Source organism: Procambarus clarkii, unplaced genomic scaffold (genome assembly GCF_040958095.1).
Source record: "Procambarus clarkii isolate CNS0578487 unplaced genomic scaffold, FALCON_Pclarkii_2.0 HiC_scaffold_1633, whole genome shotgun sequence".
Taxonomy (NCBI): domain Eukaryota; kingdom Metazoa; phylum Arthropoda; class Malacostraca; order Decapoda; family Cambaridae; genus Procambarus; species Procambarus clarkii.
In genome coordinates, this window is record NW_027190660.1 from 5,275 (window position 1) to 29,866 (window position 24,592).

At 44.4% G+C, this 24,592-nt stretch overlaps 3 non-coding genes across 3 annotated transcripts; all 3 read right to left on the minus strand.

Annotated features, from left to right (window-relative positions):
• Window positions 1–2,203: 2,203 nt before the first annotated feature.
• Window positions 2,204–2,322, minus strand: LOC138362334 (5S ribosomal RNA). The gene has a single exon (XR_011227583.1). It is a non-coding gene; the product is annotated as a 5S ribosomal RNA (ribosomal RNA).
• An 8,060-nt stretch (window positions 2,323–10,382) lies between these two features.
• On the minus strand, window positions 10,383–10,501 carry LOC138362335 (5S ribosomal RNA). Its single transcript, XR_011227584.1, has one exon. It is a non-coding gene; the product is annotated as a 5S ribosomal RNA (ribosomal RNA).
• An 8,759-nt stretch (window positions 10,502–19,260) lies between these two features.
• Window positions 19,261–19,379, minus strand: LOC138362336 (5S ribosomal RNA). Its single transcript, XR_011227585.1, has one exon. It is a non-coding gene; the product is annotated as a 5S ribosomal RNA (ribosomal RNA).
• Window positions 19,380–24,592: the final 5,213 nt, after the last annotated feature.

Below are 24,592 nucleotides of genomic sequence, written 5' to 3' on the forward strand. Positions count from 1 at the left end.
ATGAATGAATAAATGATCAAGGTTTTAATGTGTTTCATGAATATATATATATATATATATATATATATATATATATATATATATATATATATATATATATATATATATATATATATATATATATATATATATAATATAATATAATATAATATATTATAATACTTGTGAACCAGAATATGTTTGAGCAGCAGCGATCGTGCCTGCCATTGGCCGAAGTGCAACAATTCAAATAATTTAAAGGGCCTGCTCGGGTATATAAGAGAGGCTGGGAGACTGGGGCCGGTGGTGGGTGATGGGTGATGAGTGATGGTGTGGTGTGGTATGGTGTTGTTAAGAGTTGATTTACGGCCAGCCAGCCAGCTGCAGCCAAGGCAGGGCAGGGCAGGGCAAGGCAAGGCAAGGCAAGGCAAGGCAAGGCAAGGCAAGGCAATAACAGGACAGGACAGGCAAGGCAAGGCAAGGCAAGGCAAGGCAAGCAGGCGGGCGGGCGGGCGGGCGGGCGGGCGGGGCGGGCAGGCAGGCAGGCAGGCAGCCAGCCAGCCAGCCAGCCAGCCAGCCAGCCAGCCAGCCAGCCAGCCAGCCAGCCAGCCAGCAGCCAGGCAGGCAGGCAGGCAGGCAGGCAGGCAGGCAGGCAGGCAGCCAGCCAGCCAGCCAGCCAGCCAGCCAGCCAGCCAGCCACTCCCACTTTGTATTTATATGCATTCAATTTATATTCAAACATTATATATGTTAAGGGCCTAGTTTTAGTGTTTATTTTAAAAATGACAAACATCGAGTCGTTTTACCAGTCCTTTAGCGTTAACGGTGATGCATTTTAAAACTGAACAGAAATCACCTTTTCTGGATATATCAAATATCGAATCCGCTTAATGTGCCTACAATTCAATCATTCAAAAAATACATAATTTACATCATGCCTTTTCATAGAACAGACAATAAGATTTGAGACAATAAGAACTTTACTTTTATAACTAAAGTTGCACAATTATACCAACTCTATGGTGGCTGGGTGGTAAGGTGTGTGGCTGGTATTTTGGAAGTCGCGAGTTCAAACGACCCAATGGGAATAATACTTTTTTTTTTTTGCCATACAATCTTCCTAATACTATTATGTAGGTTTGTGTGTGTGTTTTTTTATTCATTCTTTGGTTTGATAGATGACATACATATTGACTCCTTTTACCGGTCCTTAATTAGGCTCTGGGGAAGCAATGGTGGTGGTGGTGGTGGTGGTGCATTTAAAACTAAACCAAAAATCACCAGTTCTGGACGCGTCAAATATCATATCCGCTTAATGTGTCTACAACCTAATTACTTAAAACTACACTATTTAATTCATTCATATCATGTGCATATTGGTCATTATGCTCATACAACCGACATCAAAATTTATTTTCATTATTAGAATCATACATTTCATCAAGTAATACAGATACAAAGAGATTTTCTTTCTGAGAAGACCGTTAGTATTGGCTTGCAGGCAGGCAGGCAGGCAGCAGGCATTTGAGGGTTATTATTTCGCCTGTTGATTGGGGGGAGGGTTGATGTGTTAGGGGGTTTTCGGTTAGATGTGGTGGTGGTGATTGGTGGTGATTGGTGGTGATTGGTGGTGATTGGTGGTGATTGGTGGTGGTGGTGGTGGTGGTAGTAGGTGGGAGTTGGGGGGTGGGGGGGGGGGGGGAGGGAAGGGGAGGGGAATGATGGTCTGTGGATTCGTTCTCCGTACCCTTTACATATAAGCAAAAATATGCCTTCTTGTGGGTATAGAAACATTAACACAAATTATATCAGTAACTGATATTGTAGCCTTTTAAACAGAAAAGATTTGTACATACAAATACTTTTTAATTATCATTTATTTGTGGAAATGGCATTTACGTCATTAAATTGATACCTCAGCATCAAGCTTGTGTCCTGCAGCAGTGGTCCAGTGGTAAAGTGTATATAAGTGATGCGTATTCTTGGAGTTGCGAGTTCAAACCCGGATTAAGCTATATATATATACAACATGTTTTGTTTTGGTTGTTTGTTTTTGTATAAAGCCTCACACAATATCTATATTAAGCGAGTTTGTTTTAAACATGACATACATATTAATTCATTTTACCAGGCCTTATTCCACACAACTCCGTGAATTTCCCGTGGAGCCAGCCATTCAAACAAAAACAAACGAAACAAAACAAAACAAAACAAAAAACATTATTGCCAACAGCATTTGGTGTTCCCAGGCGGTCACCCATCCAAGTACTAACCAAACCCAACGTTGCTTAACTTCGCTGATCGGACGAGAAGCGGTGTTCTCAACGTGGTATGGCCGTTGGCATGAGACTGCCTACACATTGTGGCTAATAACCAACTCTTTTAAGTCATCGCGGCAGGATACGGACCTGCTTGTGGTGTCTTAATGGTAATTGTATCCTAACATATTTTTGTCTCCTTGGCATGGATATTTAACATCGTTTATTCAGTCTTGGGTTTATGTTCTTTCGCCATTTACAGACATTTTACATCTACCTACTTCCTCAGCCTGCCCTGCCAATTTCTAATGAATTTGTGGATTTTCTTTTGTAATACAAACATGTGTGTGCTCATCTGCTCTTCAGTTTTTATGATATTTGTCTCATCTGTCCTGCTTTATGATACTTTTACAAAGAACATGAACAAATGCTTCTATTTTAGAGAAGATATGGGATCCAGGTTTCGGAGCCGTAAAACCAACCGTCGTGATTGGTGGACGAGTTGCCAGGTTGCAGCTTCTGTACCGTGCCGGCACATAAATAGGTTCGGCTCAAGCGGCGGCAGCATCATTCCCCCGTGACTGTCTGAGCGTCTCTCATCACCTTGGTTATCTCATCATCATCATGGTAGAAGCAAAGCCTACCAAGAAGGCTGCGGCTGCTGCTGCTGTGGTGGCCACCACCAGGAAACCTCGCGTCCAGGTTGCTCACCCGAAAACTAGTCAAATGGTTCTAGCCGCGGTCGCAGCACTCAAAGACCGTAAGGGCTCGTCTCTACAAGCAATCAAGAAGTACGTTGTTGCCAACAACAAAGTCGAGGCTGCCAAGATCGCCATTTACATCCGAAGATTTCTCAAGAAAGCAGTGGCTGACGGCATTCTTGTTCAGACCAAGGGAAGTGGAGCTAGTGGATCATTCAAGCTGGCCGTAGCAGAGAAGAGGGCCGTTCTAACTCCCAAGAAAGCCACCACAACCAAGAAACCATCTACAGCAGCAAAGAAGGCCGTGGTAACTCCCAAGAAAGCCGCCACAAGCAACAAACCACCTACAGCCTTGAAAAAGAAGCAGCAGCAGCAGCAGCTTGTTGTTGGGAACAAAAAGCCCAAAATAAAGAGAGCTTCAAAATCTCCCAAACCACCCAAGGCAAAGAAAGCTGTCAAGAAAACAACAAAGGCAAAATAAACGACGACATGCAAGCAGCATGAATACACATGACAATAAACATCCAGGCCTCCCCCCTCAGTGGAGGGGCCTCATATGATTCCAAAAAGAGTTTAGTTTTGTAGACAAATAAATCATTACTTTTGGGGTAGATTTACTCTGTATATTATATATATATATATATATATATATATATATATATATATATATATATATATATATATATATATATATATATATATATATTTATATATACACATGGGTGAGGTGATATGGTACCAAAGTTTTGGGTAAGGTGATTGACATTTACACAAGATAAAACACGAACCAATGGGAATAAAAACATAAGAATGGAAGTAACTGCAGAAGGCCTATTGGCCCATAACACAAGCACTTCCTCTTGATGCTTCTATATTGGTTCGGAGTCTTGAAGCTATAATATATATATATATATATATATATATATATATATATATATATATATATATATATATATATATATATATATATATATATATATATATATATATATATATGCACACAAAACTAAATAGTCTTGTTAGACAAATTGCCCCTATTAGAGGCAAGTTGACTAACAAGCCGAATGACTGCAATTGTTTTGAATTTGAGTTAAATCTAACATAGAAATGTAATCAAACCTAACCTAACCTATGCTAACCCAAGCTAAGCTAACCTAACCTAACCTAAGCTAACCCAAGCTAAGCTAACCTAACCTAACCTAACCTAACCTAACCTAACCTAAGCTAAGCTAACCTAACCTAACCTAACCCAGCAATTCATGATCTTAATATAATACTGTTAATTGGATAAACCAATTTGGAAAGAAATGTTCGAAAATAACAAAATTAACTGTGCTTGTTAGGAAAATTGGGCCTTGCATACTTGTCCCAATAGTGTGGTTCTCGCTTTTAGGTACGACATAAACGTATACCTAAGTTGAGAGAGAAAAAGATTCGCACTCAAACATGCATATCGATTGCCAGTCCTGAATTCTGGGTAGATATTCGTGTCCTCCCTTTTCATTTACCATCATTTGGATACTATCAAAACAGCTCTGAGAAGGATAAAATGAATAAAACGGGTAGCTCACTCATGTAAAAAGGAAGAGTTGGGAAAGATCTCTCTCTCTCTCTCTCTCTCTCTCTCTCTCTCTCTCTCTCTCCCCCTCACCCCCCCCCCCCCCCACCAATGATCCTGCTCTGCTAGTATATAACGTAACAAACCTTCCCCCCCCCCCCCCCCCTCCCTCCCCAATCAGAGTCCCTTTAAGCATGCGAGGATAAAAAATAGATTTCATAAGACCCAATGTGCTAGCTGATATCAAAACAATTTATGTTATCGTCTATTAAGCCCTTCAGTAAAAAAAGTATAGGGACCTAATTAGGTCCCGTTTTGAGGTGGTGGTGGGTGGAATCGATGGATTAGCCAAGCTCTTATCCGCCGAATCCGTAGAGGGTACGACCCTGGCGCTTCAGAGCGTACACCACGTCCATAGCAGTGACGGTCTTCCTCTTGGCGTGTTCCGTGTAGGTTACAGCATCACGGATGACGTTCTCGAGGAACACCTTCAGGACGCCACGGGTCTCTTCGTAGATGAGACCCGAAATACGCTTCACGCCGCCACGACGAGCTAAGCGACGAATAGCGGGCTTGGTGATGCCCTGGATGTTGTCACGTAGCACCTTACGATGACGCTTGGCGCCACCCTTTCCGAGTCCCTTGCCTCCCTTGCCGCGTCCAGTCATGGTGTTGAAGTTGTGTGAATCGAATTGACGAATGCCCGCACGATTTCCCGACTATATCCCATCAAGCGGACGTACTAGTAGCATTGCAACTCCTGCCTGCCCTTACTTTACGCTTGTGGTCGAGTAGACACGGCTTTCTCACAACGCTTTCAAAACTGCAGTTGCCTACTCGTCTGTTTCACGTCCCTGTGAAATGACTTTTGCACAAATCCAAAAAATAGAGCAAAATCAGCGATAATAGTGATTGAGGTGAGCCGCCTGTTGGCTGCAGCCAGAGGAAGGAGGGGAGGGGCAACGGGGTGACGTAGGCGAGTCGAGCAGCCAATGGCGCTCGAGCAAGCGCCTCGAGACGGCGTATATAAGCAAAAATTTTTCGGCGCCGGCCATCACAAACCACAGTTGTTCACCATGGCTCGCACCAAGCAGACTGCTCGCAAGTCCACGGGAGGCAAGGCTCCTCGTAAGCAGCTGGCCACCAAGGCAGCACGCAAGTCTGCTCCTGCCACAGGGGGTGTGAAGAAGCCTCACCGTTACAGGCCCGGAACGGTCGCCCTGCGTGAGATCCGTCGTTACCAGAAGAGCACCGAGTTGCTCATCAGGAAACTTCCCTTCCAGCGTCTGGTGCGCGAGATTGCCCAGGACTTCAAGACCGATCTTCGCTTCCAGTCGTCTGCCGTCATGGCTTTACAGGAGGCATCCGAGGCTTACCTGGTCGGTCTCTTCGAGGACACTAACCTCTGTGCCATCCACGCCAAGCGTGTCACCATCATGCCAAAGGACATTCAGCTTGCTCGCCGTATCCGTGGAGAGCGTGCATAAGCTAAATCGACCACCCTAGTATACACCAAACTCGGCCCTTCTCAGGGCCAAAATATCCTTCTAAGGAGATTTCAGACATTCCTAGCATCAGTCATATGAATTAACCTTCATCTACACATATAATAAATAAATAAATAAATAAACAAATACACTAATTTAGGTGTCATACATACACGTGATATCAATAAATCAAGTCATTTGTAGTACAACCTGTTCTCTTACAAACAAAACGCCGTCGCTTTTCGCTCTTATGCACTGTCAAGGATCACCCACCCCCCCCCCCCCCCCCCCAAAATAAAAATTGTCATACTGTACTAGAAATAAAAGCAGCTTGTATAAGTGACATACTGTCCAGTCCTGTTTTATTCTGTTTTCGGTCCTCTGGCTTAATCTGTTAAGTTAGGAGATGACATTTTAAATTAACCGTTTTCTTGACATTTTCAAACCTAAGAGGGTGGCCTGCATAGTAATCCTAATGTGGAACATAACAATGAATCTCTAATCTCTAGAAAAAAAAAAAGATACCGAGTGCTTATATGTGTTGAGAGAGAGAGAGAGAGAGAGAGAGAGAGAGAGAGAGAGAGAGAGAGAGAGAGAGAGAGAGAGAGAGAGAGAGAGAGAGAGAGAGAGAGAGAGAGAGAGAGACACAGACAGACAGACAGACAGACAAGACAGAGACAGACAAGACAGAGACAGACAGACAGACAGACAGACAGAGACTGAGAGAGAGAAACACACACAGACAGTTTCATAAATATTCTCATTTTATAGCTATTTGCTTTCAGTGACAGAGGTTTTTGTTATAATAGTATTGGTGTCTAACACTCACAATCTCTTTAGAAATTAAAGTGTGGCTCCAATGGAGCCGAGTTTGTTGGTTTGAGGCCAAGCCACCACCACAGGGCAGTAAGTAAGCCGTTTACTTGGAGGAGGTGTACTTGGTGACGGCCTTAGTGCCCTCAGAGACGGCGTGCTTGGCCAGTTCTCCGGGCAACAGGAGCCTTACAGCCGTCTGGATCTCCCGACTGGTAATGGTGGAACGCTTGTTGTAGTGGGCCAGGCGAGAAGCCTCGGCGGCGATGCGCTCGAAGATGTCGTTCACGAACGAGTTCATGATCGACATGGCTTTGGAAGAGATACCAGTGTCGGGGTGGACCTGCTTCAGCACTTTGTAGATGTAGATGCTGTAGCTCTCCTTCCTCCTGCGCTTCTTTTTCTTATCGCCCTTGGCAATGGCCTTCTGGGCCTTTCCGGCCTTCTTGGCAGCCTTTCCAGATGCCTTGGGTGGCATGATGATGCTCGTGCTGGCTGGCGTTGCGATACAATAATGAACTTTTGCGCGAGGCGAGCTTTCCTTTTATATCCCGCTCGCGACTCAGCTCAGAGCGGGTCGCGTGGCGGAGCGCGCTGATTGGTCAGTGGCGGGCTCCCTTGATCCTGAGCGGGGTATATAACACGAAGCTCGATCTGCGGGGCGGCATAAAACACCACAAACCCACAACAGCAGCAGCAATGTCAGGACGCGGCAAGGGAGGCAAAGTGAAGGGCAAGTCAAAGTCTCGCTCCAGCAGGGCCGGACTTCAGTTCCCCGTGGGCAGAATTCACCGTCTGCTGCGTAAGGGCAACTACGCCGAACGCGTCGGTGCTGGCGCTCCTGTCTACCTGGCAGCCGTCATGGAATACCTCGCTGCCGAAGTTCTGGAGCTCGCCGGTAATGCCGCACGTGACAACAAGAAGACCCGTATCATCCCACGTCACTTGCAGTTGGCCATCCGCAACGACGAAGAACTCAACAAACTTCTGTCTGGCGTAACCATTGCACAGGGAGGTGTTCTTCCAAACATTCAGGCAGTTCTTTTGCCAAAGAAGACAGAGAAGAAGTAAGCACTTCTGCCACCCACCACGACAAATACCATAACCAGGCTCCATCCGGAGCCACACACACTTTAATAGAGAGATTCAAGTAGACAATCAACTTTCAAACATTAATAATAACATTTATATTGATTTCATTTGGAATGTGTACATAACAAACAAACAAAACAAAATTATAGGGGATATTCAGCATCACTTGGAATATTAACCAATCATATAAATCCAATATATATTTTATATTTTACTTTAAGCGAGGAATTCATATTATATTAATTTTTAATCATACAAATGAACAAAAGCAATTCTTCACTAGACGTAATGAATGAATAAATGATCAAGGTTTTAATGTGTTTCATGAATATATATATATATATATATATATATATATATATATATATATATATATATATATATATATATATATATATATATATATATATATATATATATATAATATAATATAATATAATATATTATAATACTTGTGAACCAGAATATGTTTGAGCAGCAGCGATCGTGCCTGCCATTGGCCGAAGTGCAACAATTCAAATAATTTAAAGGGCCTGCTCGGGTATATAAGAGAGGCTGGGAGACTGGGGCCGGTGGTGGGTGATGGGTGATGAGTGATGGTGTGGTGTGGTATGGTGTTGTTAAGAGTTGATTTACGGCCAGCCAGCCAGCTGCAGCCAAGGCAGGGCAGGGCAGGGCAAGGCAAGGCAAGGCAAGGCAAGGCAAGGCAAGGCAAGGCAATAACAGGACAGGACAGGCAAGGCAAGGCAAGGCAAGGCAAGGCAAGCAGGCGGGCGGGCGGGCGGGCGGGCGGGCGGGCGGGCAGGCAGGCAGGCAGGCAGCCAGCCAGCCAGCCAGCCAGCCAGCCAGCCAGCCAGCCAGCCAGCCAGCCAGCCAGCCAGCCAGCCAGGCAGGCAGGCAGGCAGGCAGGCAGGCAGGCAGGCAGGCAGGCAGCCAGCCAGCCAGCCAGCCAGCCAGCCAGCCAGCCAGCCACTCCCACTTTGTATTTATATGCATTCAATTTATATTCAAACATTATATATGTTAAGGGCCTAGTTTTAGTGTTTATTTTAAAAATGACAAACATCGAGTCGTTTTACCAGTCCTTTAGCGTTAACGGTGATGCATTTTAAAACTGAACAGAAATCACCTTTTCTGGATATATCAAATATCGAATCCGCTTAATGTGCCTACAATTCAATCATTCAAAAAATACATAATTTACATCATGCCTTTTCATAGAACAGACAATAAGATTTGAGACAATAAGAACTTTACTTTTATAACTAAAGTTGCACAATTATACCAACTCTATGGTGGCTGGGTGGTAAGGTGTGTGGCTGGTATTTTGGAAGTCGCGAGTTCAAACGACCCAATGGGAATAATACTTTTTTTTTTTTGCCATACAATCTTCCTAATACTATTATGTAGGTTTGTGTGTGTGTTTTTTTATTCATTCTTTGGTTTGATAGATGACATACATATTGACTCCTTTTACCGGTCCTTAATTAGGCTCTGGGGAAGCAATGGTGGTGGTGGTGGTGGTGGTGCATTTAAAACTAAACCAAAAATCACCAGTTCTGGACGCGTCAAATATCATATCCGCTTAATGTGTCTACAACCTAATTACTTAAAACTACACTATTTAATTCATTCATATCATGTGCATATTGGTCATTATGCTCATACAACCGACATCAAAATTTATTTTCATTATTAGAATCATACATTTCATCAAGTAATACAGATACAAAGAGATTTTCTTTCTGAGAAGACCGTTAGTATTGGCTTGCAGGCAGGCAGGCAGGCAGGCAGGCATTTGAGGGTTATTATTTCGCCTGTTGATTGGGGGGAGGGTTGATGTGTTAGGGGGTTTTCGGTTAGATGTGGTGGTGGTGATTGGTGGTGATTGGTGGTGATTGGTGGTGATTGGTGGTGATTGGTGGTGGTGGTGGTGGTGGTAGTAGGTGGGAGTTGGGGGGGGGGGGGGGGGAGGGAAGGGGAGGGGAATGATGGTCTGTGGATTCGTTCTCCGTACCCTTTACATATAAGCAAAAATATGCCTTCTTGTGGGTATAGAAACATTAACACAAATTATATCAGTAACTGATATTGTAGCCTTTTAAACAGAAAAGATTTGTACATACAAATACTTTTTAATTATCATTTATTTGTGGAAATGGCATTTACGTCATTAAATTGATACCTCAGCATCAAGCTTGTGTCCTGCAGCAGTGGTCCAGTGGTAAAGTGTATATAAGTGATGCGTATTCTTGGAGTTGCGAGTTCAAACCCGGATTAAGCTATATATATATACAACATGTTTTGTTTTGGTTGTTTGTTTTTGTATAAAGCCTCACACAATATCTATATTAAGCGAGTTTGTTTTAAACATGACATACATATTAATTCATTTTACCAGGCCTTATTCCACACAACTCCGTGAATTTCCCGTGGAGCCAGCCATTCAAACAAAAACAAACGAAACAAAACAAAACAAAACAAAAAACATTATTGCCAACAGCATTTGGTGTTCCCAGGCGGTCACCCATCCAAGTACTAACCAAACCCAACGTTGCTTAACTTCGCTGATCGGACGAGAAGCGGTGTTCTCAACGTGGTATGGCCGTTGGCATGAGACTGCCTACACATTGTGGCTAATAACCAACTCTTTTAAGTCATCGCGGCAGGATACGGACCTGCTTGTGGTGTCTTAATGGTAATTGTATCCTAACATATTTTTGTCTCCTTGGCATGGATATTTAACATCGTTTATTCAGTCTTGGGTTTATGTTCTTTCGCCATTTACAGACATTTTACATCTACCTACTTCCTCAGCCTGCCCTGCCAATTTCTAATGAATTTGTGGATTTTCTTTTGTAATACAAACATGTGTGTGCTCATCTGCTCTTCAGTTTTTATGATATTTGTCTCATCTGTCCTGCTTTATGATACTTTTACAAAGAACATGAACAAATGCTTCTATTTTAGAGAAGATATGGGATCCAGGTTTCGGAGCCGTAAAACCAACCGTCGTGATTGGTGGACGAGTTGCCAGGTTGCAGCTTCTGTACCGTGCCGGCACATAAATAGGTTCGGCTCAAGCGGCGGCAGCATCATTCCCCCGTGACTGTCTGAGCGTCTCTCATCACCTTGGTTATCTCATCATCATCATGGTAGAAGCAAAGCCTACCAAGAAGGCTGCGGCTGCTGCTGCTGTGGTGGCCACCACCAGGAAACCTCGCGTCCAGGTTGCTCACCCGAAAACTAGTCAAATGGTTCTAGCCGCGGTCGCAGCACTCAAAGACCGTAAGGGCTCGTCTCTACAAGCAATCAAGAAGTACGTTGTTGCCAACAACAAAGTCGAGGCTGCCAAGATCGCCATTTACATCCGAAGATTTCTCAAGAAAGCAGTGGCTGACGGCATTCTTGTTCAGACCAAGGGAAGTGGAGCTAGTGGATCATTCAAGCTGGCCGTAGCAGAGAAGAGGGCCGTTCTAACTCCCAAGAAAGCCACCACAACCAAGAAACCATCTACAGCAGCAAAGAAGGCCGTGGTAACTCCCAAGAAAGCCGCCACAAGCAACAAACCACCTACAGCCTTGAAAAAGAAGCAGCAGCAGCAGCAGCTTGTTGTTGGGAACAAAAAGCCCAAAATAAAGAGAGCTTCAAAATCTCCCAAACCACCCAAGGCAAAGAAAGCTGTCAAGAAAACAACAAAGGCAAAATAAACGACGACATGCAAGCAGCATGAATACACATGACAATAAACATCCAGGCCTCCCCCCTCAGTGGAGGGGCCTCATATGATTCCAAAAAGAGTTTAGTTTTGTAGACAAATAAATCATTACTTTTGGGGTAGATTTACTCTGTATATTATATATATATATATATATATATATATATATATATATATATATATATATATATATATATATATATATATATATATATTTATATATACACATGGGTGAGGTGATATGGTACCAAAGTTTTGGGTAAGGTGATTGACATTTACACAAGATAAAACACGAACCAATGGGAATAAAAACATAAGAATGGAAGTAACTGCAGAAGGCCTATTGGCCCATAACACAAGCACTTCCTCTTGATGCTTCTATATTGGTTCGGAGTCTTGAAGCTATAATATATATATATATATATATATATATATATATATATATATATATATATATATATATATATATATATATATATATATATATATATATATATATATATATGCACACAAAACTAAATAGTCTTGTTAGACAAATTGCCCCTATTAGAGGCAAGTTGACTAACAAGCCGAATGACTGCAATTGTTTTGAATTTGAGTTAAATCTAACATAGAAATGTAATCAAACCTAACCTAACCTATGCTAACCCAAGCTAAGCTAACCTAACCTAACCTAAGCTAACCCAAGCTAAGCTAACCTAACCTAACCTAACCTAACCTAACCTAACCTAAGCTAAGCTAACCTAACCTAACCTAACCCAGCAATTCATGATCTTAATATAATACTGTTAATTGGATAAACCAATTTGGAAAGAAATGTTCGAAAATAACAAAATTAACTGTGCTTGTTAGGAAAATTGGGCCTTGCATACTTGTCCCAATAGTGTGGTTCTCGCTTTTAGGTACGACATAAACGTATACCTAAGTTGAGAGAGAAAAAGATTCGCACTCAAACATGCATATCGATTGCCAGTCCTGAATTCTGGGTAGATATTCGTGTCCTCCCTTTTCATTTACCATCATTTGGATACTATCAAAACAGCTCTGAGAAGGATAAAATGAATAAAACGGGTAGCTCACTCATGTAAAAAGGAAGAGTTGGGAAAGATCTCTCTCTCTCTCTCTCTCTCTCTCTCTCTCTCTCTCTCTCCCCCTCACCCCCCCCCCCCCCCACCAATGATCCTGCTCTGCTAGTATATAACGTAACAAACCTTCCCCCCCCCCCCCCCCCCTCCCTCCCCAATCAGAGTCCCTTTAAGCATGCGAGGATAAAAAATAGATTTCATAAGACCCAATGTGCTAGCTGATATCAAAACAATTTATGTTATCGTCTATTAAGCCCTTCAGTAAAAAAAGTATAGGGACCTAATTAGGTCCCGTTTTGAGGTGGTGGTGGGTGGAATCGATGGATTAGCCAAGCTCTTATCCGCCGAATCCGTAGAGGGTACGACCCTGGCGCTTCAGAGCGTACACCACGTCCATAGCAGTGACGGTCTTCCTCTTGGCGTGTTCCGTGTAGGTTACAGCATCACGGATGACGTTCTCGAGGAACACCTTCAGGACGCCACGGGTCTCTTCGTAGATGAGACCCGAAATACGCTTCACGCCGCCACGACGAGCTAAGCGACGAATAGCGGGCTTGGTGATGCCCTGGATGTTGTCACGTAGCACCTTACGATGACGCTTGGCGCCACCCTTTCCGAGTCCCTTGCCTCCCTTGCCGCGTCCAGTCATGGTGTTGAAGTTGTGTGAATCGAATTGACGAATGCCATGAATGAATGAATTAAATATAGGTCAAGATACCCTACTGGGTGAGCGTGGAAGTGGGGATAGGGGAAGAATTAGTGGGGGTGAGAGGAAGGGTTTTTAGTATGAGGTAAAGTGCCAGGGCTAGACCCAGCTGCATGGCATTGAAATCGTTATGACCAGACTAGGCAGTGAAGGCAAGGAATCGGATCTGTGACAACAATTCGTCTTTTCTGAGCACCCACGGAGACAGCAGCCCTCAGCTGGGTGTGCCCTGGAGGCTCACACCAGATGTGGTCTTTGATCTGATAATCAGCATCGTGGCCCACCCAAGGCACCAGAAAACGGGAGCTAGTTGGTCCCCCCCTAAAGAGGGAGGAGAAGAGTTAGGAGGTTATAGTTGGAAGTTTGGTGATTTGAGTAGTGATATTATAGGAGAGGGGTTATGTAAAGGACGGAGCAGGAGGTGGATCGTCGATCAGGTTAAAGAGGTTGTGCGTATGTCTGGGTCTGCTTAGGACGTTTCTGAGGAACGTGTCGTAGTTGTCATGATAGGTGAGAATTCTGTCAATCTGTTTCTTCCCCATAGTATCCCAGGTTATGTTCAGAGGTGGGATGTTCGCCCTCTCATGCAGGGCCTCACTGGTGGTGAAGTCCTGCCAATGGGTATCGAACACCCATCTCAGAGCCCTGTGCGAATGCCCGCACGATTTCCCGACTATATCCCATCAAGCGGACGTACTAGTAGCATTGCAACTCCTGCCTGCCCTTACTTTACGCTTGTGGTCGAGTAGACACGGCTTTCTCACAACGCTTTCAAAACTGCAGTTGCCTACTCGTCTGTTTCACGTCCCTGTGAAATGACTTTTGCACAAATCCAAAAAATAGAGCAAAATCAGCGATAATAGTGATTGAGGTGAGCCGCCTGTTGGCTGCAGCCAGAGGAAGGAGGGGAGGGGCAACGGGGTGACGTAGGCGAGTCGAGCAGCCAATGGCGCTCGAGCAAGCGCCTCGAGACGGCGTATATAAGCAAAAATTTTTCGGCGCCGGCCATCACAAACCACAGTTGTTCACCATGGCTCGCACCAAGCAGACTGCTCGCAAGTCCACGGGAGGCAAGGCTCCTCGTAAGCAGCTGGCCACCAAGGCAGCACGCAAGTCTGCTCCTGCCACAGGGGGTGTGAAGAAGCCTCACCGTTACAGGCCCGGAACGGTCGCCCTGCGTGAGATCCGTCGTTACCAGAAGAGCACCGAGTTGCTCATCAGGAAACTTCCCTTCCAGCGTCTGGTGCGCGAGATTGCCCAGGACTTCAAGACCGATCTTCGCTTCCAGTCGTCTGCCGTCATGGCTTTACAGGAGGCATCCGAGGCTTACCTGGTCGGTCTCTTCGAGGACACTAACCTCTGTGCCATCCACGCCAAGCGTGTCACCATCATGCCAAAGGACATTCAGCTTGCTCGCCGTATCCGTGGAGAGCGTGCATAAGCTAAATCGACCACCCTAGTATACACCAAACTCGGCCCTTCTCAGGGCCAAAATATCCTTCTAAGGAGATTTCAGACATTCCTAGCATCAGTCATATGAATTAACCTTCATCTACACATATAATAAATAAATAAATAAATAAACAAATACACTAATTTAGGTGTCATACATACACGTGATATCAATAAATCAAGTCATTTGTAGTACAACCTGTTCTCTTACAAACAAAACGCCGTCGCTTTTCGCTCTTATGCACTGTCAAGGATCACCCACCCCCCCCCCCCCCCCCCCCCCAAAATAAAAATTGTCATACTGTACTAGAAATAAAAGCAGCTTGTATAAGTGACATACTGTCCAGTCCTGTTTTATTCTGTTTTCGGTCCTCTGGCTTAATCTGTTAAGTTAGGAGATGACATTTTAAATTAACCGTTTTCTTGACATTTTCAAACCTAAGAGGGTGGCCTGCATAGTAATCCTAATGTGGAACATAACAATGAATCTCTAATCTCTAGAAAAAAAAAAAGATACCGAGTGCTTATATGTGTTGAGAGAGAGAGAGAGAGAGAGAGAGAGAGAGAGAGAGAGAGAGAGAGAGAGAGAGAGAGAGAGAGAGAGAGAGAGAGAGAGAGAGAGAGAGAGAGAGAGAGAGAGACACAGACAGACAGACAGACAGACAAGACAGAGACAGACAAGACAGAGACAGACAGACAGACAGACAGACAGAGACTGAGAGAGAGAAACACACACAGACAGTTTCATAAATATTCTCATTTTATAGCTATTTGCTTTCAGTGACAGAGGTTTTTGTTATAATAGTATTGGTGTCTAACACTCACAATCTCTTTAGAAATTAAAGTGTGGCTCCAATGGAGCCGAGTTTGTTGGTTTGAGGCCAAGCCACCACCACAGGGCAGTAAGTAAGCCGTTTACTTGGAGGAGGTGTACTTGGTGACGGCCTTAGTGCCCTCAGAGACGGCGTGCTTGGCCAGTTCTCCGGGCAACAGGAGCCTTACAGCCGTCTGGATCTCCCGACTGGTAATGGTGGAACGCTTGTTGTAGTGGGCCAGGCGAGAAGCCTCGGCGGCGATGCGCTCGAAGATGTCGTTCACGAACGAGTTCATGATCGACATGGCTTTGGAAGAGATACCAGTGTCGGGGTGGACCTGCTTCAGCACTTTGTAGATGTAGATGCTGTAGCTCTCCTTCCTCCTGCGCTTCTTTTTCTTATCGCCCTTGGCAATGGCCTTCTGGGCCTTTCCGGCCTTCTTGGCAGCCTTTCCAGATGCCTTGGGTGGCATGATGATGCTCGTGCTGGCTGGCGTTGCGATACAATAATGAACTTTTGCGCGAGGCGAGCTTTCCTTTTATATCCCGCTCGCGACTCAGCTCAGAGCGGGTCGCGTGGCGGAGCGCGCTGATTGGTCAGTGGCGGGCTCCCTTGATCCTGAGCGGGGTATATAACACGAAGCTCGATCTGCGGGGCGGCATAAAACACCACAAACCCACAACAGCAGCAGCAATGTCAGGACGCGGCAAGGGAGGCAAAGTGAAGGGCAAGTCAAAGTCTCGCTCCAGCAGGGCCGGACTTCAGTTCCCCGTGGGCAGAATTCACCGTCTGCTGCGTAAGGGCAACTACGCCGAACGCGTCGGTGCTGGCGCTCCTGTCTACCTGGCAGCCGTCATGGAATACCTCGCTGCCGAAGTTCTGGAGCTCGCCGGTAATGCCGCACGTGACAACAAGAAGACCCGTATCATCCCACGTCACTTGCAGTTGGCCATCCGCAACGACGAAGAACTCAACAAACTTCTGTCTGGCGTAACCATTGCACAGGGAGGTGTTCTTCCAAACATTCAGGCAGTTCTTTTGCCAAAGAAGACAGAGAAGAAGTAAGCACTTCTGCCACCCACCACGACAAATACCATAACCAGGCTCCATCCGGAGCCACACACACTTTAATAGAGAGATTCAAGTAGACAATCAACTTTCAAACATTAATAATAACATTTATATTGATTTCATTTGGAATGTGTACATAACAAACAAACAAAACAAAATTATAGGGGATATTCAGCATCACTTGGAATATTAACCAATCATATAAATCCAATATATATTTTATATTTTACTTTAAGCGAGGAATTCATATTATATTAATTTTTAATCATACAAATGAACAAAAGCAATTCTTCACTAGACGTAATGAATGAATAAATGATCAAGGTTTTAATGTGTTTCATGAATATATATATATATATATATATATATATATATATATATATATATATATATATATATATATATATATATATATATATATATATATATATATATATAATATAATATAATATAATATATTATAATACTTGTGAACCAGAATATGTTTGAGCAGCAGCGATCGTGCCTGCCATTGGCCGAAGTGCAACAATTCAAATAATTTAAAGGGCCTGCTCGGGTATATAAGAGAGGCTGGGAGACTGGGGCCGGTGGTGGGTGATGGGTGATGAGTGATGGTGTGGTGTGGTATGGTGTTGTTAAGAGTTGATTTACGGCCAGCCAGCCAGCTGCAGCCAAGGCAGGGCAGGGCAGGGCAAGGCAAGGCAAGGCAAGGCAAGGCAAGGCAAGGCAAGGCAATAACAGGACAGGACAGGCAAGGCAAGGCAAGGCAAGGCAAGGCAAGCAGGCGGGCGGGCGGGCGGGCGGGCGGGCGGGCGGGCAGGCAGGCAGGCAGGCAGCCAGCCAGCCAGCCAGCCAGCCAGCCAGCCAGCCAGCCAGCCAGCCAGCCAGCCAGCCAGCCAGCCAGCCAGCCAGCCAGGCAGGCAGGCAGGCAGGCAGGCAGGCAGGCAGGCAGGCAGGCAGCCAGCCAGCCAGCCAGCCAGCCAGCCAGCCAGCCAGCCACTCCCACTTTGTATTTATATGCATTCAATTTATATTCAAACATTATATATGTTAAGGGCCTAGTTTTAGTGTTTATTTTAAAAATGACAAACATCGAGTCGTTTTACCAGTCCTTTAGCGTTAACGGTGATGCATTTTAAAACTGAACAGAAATCACCTTTTCTGGATATATCAAATATCGAATCCGCTTAATGTGCCTACAATTCAATCATTCAAAAAATACATAATTTACATCATGCCTTTTCATAGAACAGACAATAAGATTTGAGACAATAAGAACTTTACTTTTATAACTAAAGTTGCACAATTATACCAACTCTATGGTGGCTGGGTGGTAAGGTGTGTGGCTGGTATTTTGGAAGTCGCGAGTTCAAACGACCCAATGGGAATAATACTTTTTTTTTTTTGCCATACAATCTTCCTAATACTATTATGTAGGTTTGTGTGTGTGTTTTTTTATTCATTCTTTGGTTTTATAGATGACATACATATTGACTCCTTTTACCGGTCCTTAATTAGGCTCTGGGGAAGCAATGGTGGTGGTGGTGGTGGTGGTGCATTTAAAACTAAACCAAAAATCACCAGTTCTGGACGCGTCAAATATCATATCCGCTTAATGTGTCTACAACCTAATTACTTAAAACTACACTATTTAATTCATTCATATCATGTGCATATTGGTCATTATGCTCATACAACCGACATCAAAATTTATTTTCATTATTAGAATCATACATTTCATCAAGTAATACAGATACAAAGAGATTTTCTTTCTGAGAAGACCGTTAGTATTGGCTTGCAGGCAGGCAGGCAGGCAGGCAGGCATTTGAGGGTTATTATTTCGCCTGTTGATTGGGGGGAGGGTTGATGTGTTAGGGGGTTTTCGGTTAGATGTGGTGGTGGTGATTGGTGGTGATTGGTGGTGATTGGTGGTGATTGGTGGTGATTGGTGGTGGTGGTGGTGGTGGTAGTAGGTGGGAGTTGGGGGGGGGGGGGGGGGGGGGAGGGAAGGGGAGGGGAATGATGGTCTGTGGATTCGTTCTCCGTACCCTTTACATATAAGCAAAAATATGCCTTCTTGTGGGTATAGAAACATTAACACAAATTATATCAGTAACTGATATTGTAGCCTTTTAAACAGAAAAGATTTGTACATACAAATACTTTTTAATTATCATTTATTTGTGGAAATGGCATTTACGTCATTAAATTGATACCTCAGCATCAAGCTTGTGTCCTGCAGCAGTGGTCCAGTGGTAAAGTGTATATAAGTGATGCGTATTCTTGGAGTTGCGAGTTCAAACCCGGATTAAGCTATATATATATACAACATGTTTTGTTTTGGTTGTTTGTTTTTGTATAAAGCCTCACACAATATCTATATTAAGCGAGTTTGTTTTAAACATGACATACATATTAATTCATTTTACCAGGCCTTATTCCACACAACTCCGTGAATTTCCCGTGGAGCCAGCCATTCAAACAAAAACAAACGAAACAAAACAAAACAAAACAAAAAACATTATTGCCAACAGCATTTGGTGTTCCCAGGCGGTCACCCATCCAAGTACTAACCAAACCCAACGTTGCTTAACTTCGCTGATCGGACGAGAAGCGGTGTTCTCAACGTGGTATGGCCGTTGGCATGAGACTGCCTACACATTGTGGCTAATAACCAACTCTTTTAAGTCATCGCGGCAGGATACGGACCTGCTTGTGGTGTCTTAATGGTAATTGTATCCTAACATATTTTTGTCTCCTTGGCATGGATATTTAACATCGTTTATTCAGTCTTGGGTTTATGTTCTTTCGCCATTTACAGACATTTTACATCTACCTACTTCCTCAGCCTGCCCTGCCAATTTCTAATGAATTTGTGGATTTTCTTTTGTAATACAAACATGTGTGTGCTCATCTGCTCTTCAGTTTTTATGATATTTGTCTCATCTGTCCTGCTTTATGATACTTTTACAAAGAACATGAACAAATGCTTCTATTTTAGAGAAGATATGGGATCCAGGTTTCGGAGCCGTAAAACCAACCGTCGTGATTGGTGGACGAGTTGCCAGGTTGCAGCTTCTGTACCGTGCCGGCACATAAATAGGTTCGGCTCAAGCGGCGGCAGCATCATTCCCCCGTGACTGTCTGAGCGTCTCTCATCACCTTGGTTATCTCATCATCATCATGGTAGAAGCAAAGCCTACCAAGAAGGCTGCGGCTGCTGCTGCTGTGGTGGCCACCACCAGGAAACCTCGCGTCCAGGTTGCTCACCCGAAAACTAGTCAAATGGTTCTAGCCGCGGTCGCAGCACTCAAAGACCGTAAGGGCTCGTCTCTACAAGCAATCAAGAAGTACGTTGTTGCCAACAACAAAGTCGAGGCTGCCAAGATCGCCATTTACATCCGAAGATTTCTCAAGAAAGCAGTGGCTGACGGCATTCTTGTTCAGACCAAGGGAAGTGGAGCTAGTGGATCATTCAAGCTGGCCGTAGCAGAGAAGAGGGCCGTTCTAACTCCCAAGAAAGCCACCACAACCAAGAAACCATCTACAGCAGCAAAGAAGGCCGTGGTAACTCCCAAGAAAGCCGCCACAAGCAACAAACCACCTACAGCCTTGAAAAAGAAGCAGCAGCAGCAGCAGCTTGTTGTTGGGAACAAAAAGCCCAAAATAAAGAGAGCTTCAAAATCTCCCAAACCACCCAAGGCAAAGAAAGCTGTCAAGAAAACAACAAAGGCAAAATAAACGACGACATGCAAGCAGCATGAATACACATGACAATAAACATCCAGGCCTCCCCCCTCAGTGGAGGGGCCTCATATGATTCCAAAAAGAGTTTAGTTTTGTAGACAAATAAATCATTACTTTTGGGGTAGATTTACTCTGTATATTATATATATATATATATATATATATATATATATATATATATATATATATATATATATATATATATATATATATATATATTTATATATACACATGGGTGAGGTGATATGGTACCAAAGTTTTGGGTAAGGTGATTGACATTTACACAAGATAAAACACGAACCAATGGGAATAAAAACATAAGAATGGAAGTAACTGCAGAAGGCCTATTGGCCCATAACACAAGCACTTCCTCTTGATGCTTCTATATTGGTTCGGAGTCTTGAAGCTATAATATATATATATATATATATATATATATATATATATATATATATATATATATATATATATATATATATATATATATATATATATATATATATATATATGCACACAAAACTAAATAGTCTTGTTAGACAAATTGCCCCTATTAGAGGCAAGTTGACTAACAAGCCGAATGACTGCAATTGTTTTGAATTTGAGTTAAATCTAACATAGAAATGTAATCAAACCTAACCTAACCTATGCTAACCCAAGCTAAGCTAACCTAACCTAACCTAAGCTAACCCAAGCTAAGCTAACCTAACCTAACCTAACCTAACCTAACCTAACCTAAGCTAAGCTAACCTAACCTAACCTAACCCAGCAATTCATGATCTTAATATAATACTGTTAATTGGATAAACCAATTTGGAAAGAAATGTTCGAAAATAACAAAATTAACTGTGCTTGTTAGGAAAATTGGGCCTTGCATACTTGTCCCAATAGTGTGGTTCTCGCTTTTAGGTACGACATAAACGTATACCTAAGTTGAGAGAGAAAAAGATTCGCACTCAAACATGCATATCGATTGCCAGTCCTGAATTCTGGGTAGATATTCGTGTCCTCCCTTTTCATTTACCATCATTTGGATACTATCAAAACAGCTCTGAGAAGGATAAAATGAATAAAACGGGTAGCTCACTCATGTAAAAAGGAAGAGTTGGGAAAGATCTCTCTCTCTCTCTCTCTCTCTCTCTCTCTCTCTCTCTCTCCCCCCCCCCCCCCCCCCCCCCCCCCACCAATGATCCTGCTCTGCTAGTATATAACGTAACAAACCTTCCCCCCCCCCCCCCCCCTCCCTCCCCAATCAGAGTCCCTTTAAGCATGCGAGGATAAAAAATAGATTTCATAAGACCCAATGTGCTAGCTGATATCAAAACAATTTATGTTATCGTCTATTAAGCCCTTCAGTAAAAAAAGTATAGGGACCTAATTAGGTCCCGTTTTGAGGTGGTGGTGGGTGGAATCGATGGATTAGCCAAGCTCTTATCCGCCGAATCCGTAGAGGGTACGACCCTGGCGCTTCAGAGCGTACACCACGTCCATAGCAGTGACGGTCTTCCTCTTGGCGTGTTCCGTGTAGGTTACAGCATCACGGATGACGTTCTCGAGGAACACCTTCAGGACGCCACGGGTCTCTTCGTAGATGAGACCCGAAATACGCTTCACGCCGCCACGACGAGCTAAGCGACGAATAGCGGGCTTGGTGATGCCCTGGATGTTGTCACGTAGCACCTTACGATGACGCTTGGCGCCACCCTTTCCGAGTCCCTTGCCTCCCTTGCCGCGTCCAGTCATGGTGTTGAAGTTGTGTGAATCGAATTGACGAATGCCCGCACGATTTCCCGACTATATCCCATCAAGCGGACGTACTAGTAGCATTGCAACTCCTGCCTGCCCTTACTTACGCTTGTGGTCGAGTAGACACGGCTTTCTCACAACGCTTTCAAAACTGCAGTTGCCTACTCGTCTGTTTCACGTCCCTGTGAAATGACTTTTGCACAAATCCAAAAAATAGAGCAAAATCAGCGATAATAGTGATTTGAGGTGAGCCGCCTGTTGGCTGCAGCCAGAGGAAGGAGGGGAGGGGCAGACGGGGTGACGTAGGCGAGTCGAGCAGCCAATGGCGCTCGAGCAAGCGCCTCGAGACGGCGTATATAAGCAAAAATTTTTCGGCGCCGGCCATCACAAACCACATTTGTTCACCATGGCTCGCACCAAGCAGACTGCTCGCAAGTCCACGGGAGGCAAGGCTCCTCGTAAGCAGCTGGCCACCAAGGCAGCACGCAAGTCTGCTCCTGCCACAGGGGGTGTGAAGAAGCCTCACCGTTACAGGCCGGAACGGTCGCCCTGCGTGAGATCCGTCGTTACCAGAAGAGCACCGAGTTGCTCATCAGGAAACTTCCCTTCCAGCGTCTGGTGCGCGAGATTGCCCAGGACTTCAAGACCGATCTTCGCTTCCAGTCGTCTGCCGTCATGGCTTTACAGGAGGCATCCGAGGCTTACCTGGTCGGTCTCTTCGAGGACACTAACCTCTGTGCCATCCACGCAAGCGTGTCACCATCATGCCAAAGGACATTCAGCTTGCTCGCCGTATCCGTGGAGAGCGTGCATAAGCTAAATCGACCACCCTAGTATACACCAAACTCGGCCCTTCTCAGGGCCAAAATATCCTTCTAAGGAGATTTCAGACATTCCTAGCATCAGTCATATGAATTAACCTTCATCTACACATATAATAAATAAATAAATAAATAAACAAATACACTAATTTAGGTGTCATACATACACGTGATATCAATAAATCAAGTCATTTGTAGTACAACCTGTTCTCTTACAAACAAAACGCCGTCGCTTTTCGCTCTTATGCACTGTCAAGGATCACCCACCCCCCCCCCCCCCCCCCAAAATAAAAATTGTCATACTGTACTAGAAATAAAAGCAGCTTGTATAAGTGACATACTGTCCAGTCCTGTTTTATTCTGTTTTCGGTCCTCTGGCTTAATCTGTTAAGTTAGGAGATGACATTTTAAATTAACCGTTTTCTTGACATTTTCAAACCTAAGAGGGTGGCCTGCATAGTAATCCTAATGTGGAACATAACAATGAATCTCTAATCTCTAGAAAAAAAAAAAGATACCGAGTGCTTATATGTGTTGAGAGAGAGAGAGAGAGAGAGAGAGAGAGAGAGAGAGAGAGAGAGAGAGAGAGAGAGAGAGAGAGAGAGAAGAGAGAGAGAGAGAGAGAGAGAGAGACACAGACAGACAGACAGACAGACAAGACAGAGACAGACAAGACAGAGACAGACAGACAGACAGACAGACAGAGACTGAGAGAGAGAAACACACACAGACAGTTTCATAAATATTCTCATTTTATAGCTATTTGCTTTCAGTGACAGAGGTTTTTGTTATAATAGTATTGGTGTCTAACACTCACAATCTCTTTAGAAATTAAAGTGTGGCTCCAATGGAGCCGAGTTTGTTGGTTTGAGGCCAAGCCACCACCACAGGGCAGTAAGTAAGCCGTTTACTTGGAGGAGGTGTACTTGGTGACGGCCTTAGTGCCCTCAGAGACGGCGTGCTTGGCCAGTTCTCCGGGCAACAGGAGCCTTACAGCCGTCTGGATCTCCCGACTGGTAATGGTGGAACGCTTGTTGTAGTGGGCCAGGCGAGAAGCCTCGGCGGCGATGCGCTCGAAGATGTCGTTCACGAACGAGTTCATGATCGACATGGCTTTGGAAGAGATACCAGTGTCGGGGTGGACCTGCTTCAGCACTTTGTAGATGTAGATGCTGTAGCTCTCCTTCCTCCTGCGCTTCTTTTTCTTATCGCCCTTGGCAATGGCCTTCTGGGCCTTTCCGGCCTTCTTGGCAGCCTTTCCAGATGCCTTGGGTGGCATGATGATGCTCGTGCTGGCTGGCGTTGCGATACAATAATGAACTTTTGCGCGAGGCGAGCTTTCCTTTTATATCCCGCTCGCGACTCAGCTCAGAGCGGGTCGCGTGGCGGAGCGCGCTGATTGGTCAGTGGCGGGCTCCCTTGATCCTGAGCGGGGTATATAACACGAAGCTCGATCTGCGGGGCGGCATAAAACACCACAAACCCACAACAGCAGCAGCAATGTCAGGACGCGGCAAGGGAGGCAAAGTGAAGGGCAAGTCAAAGT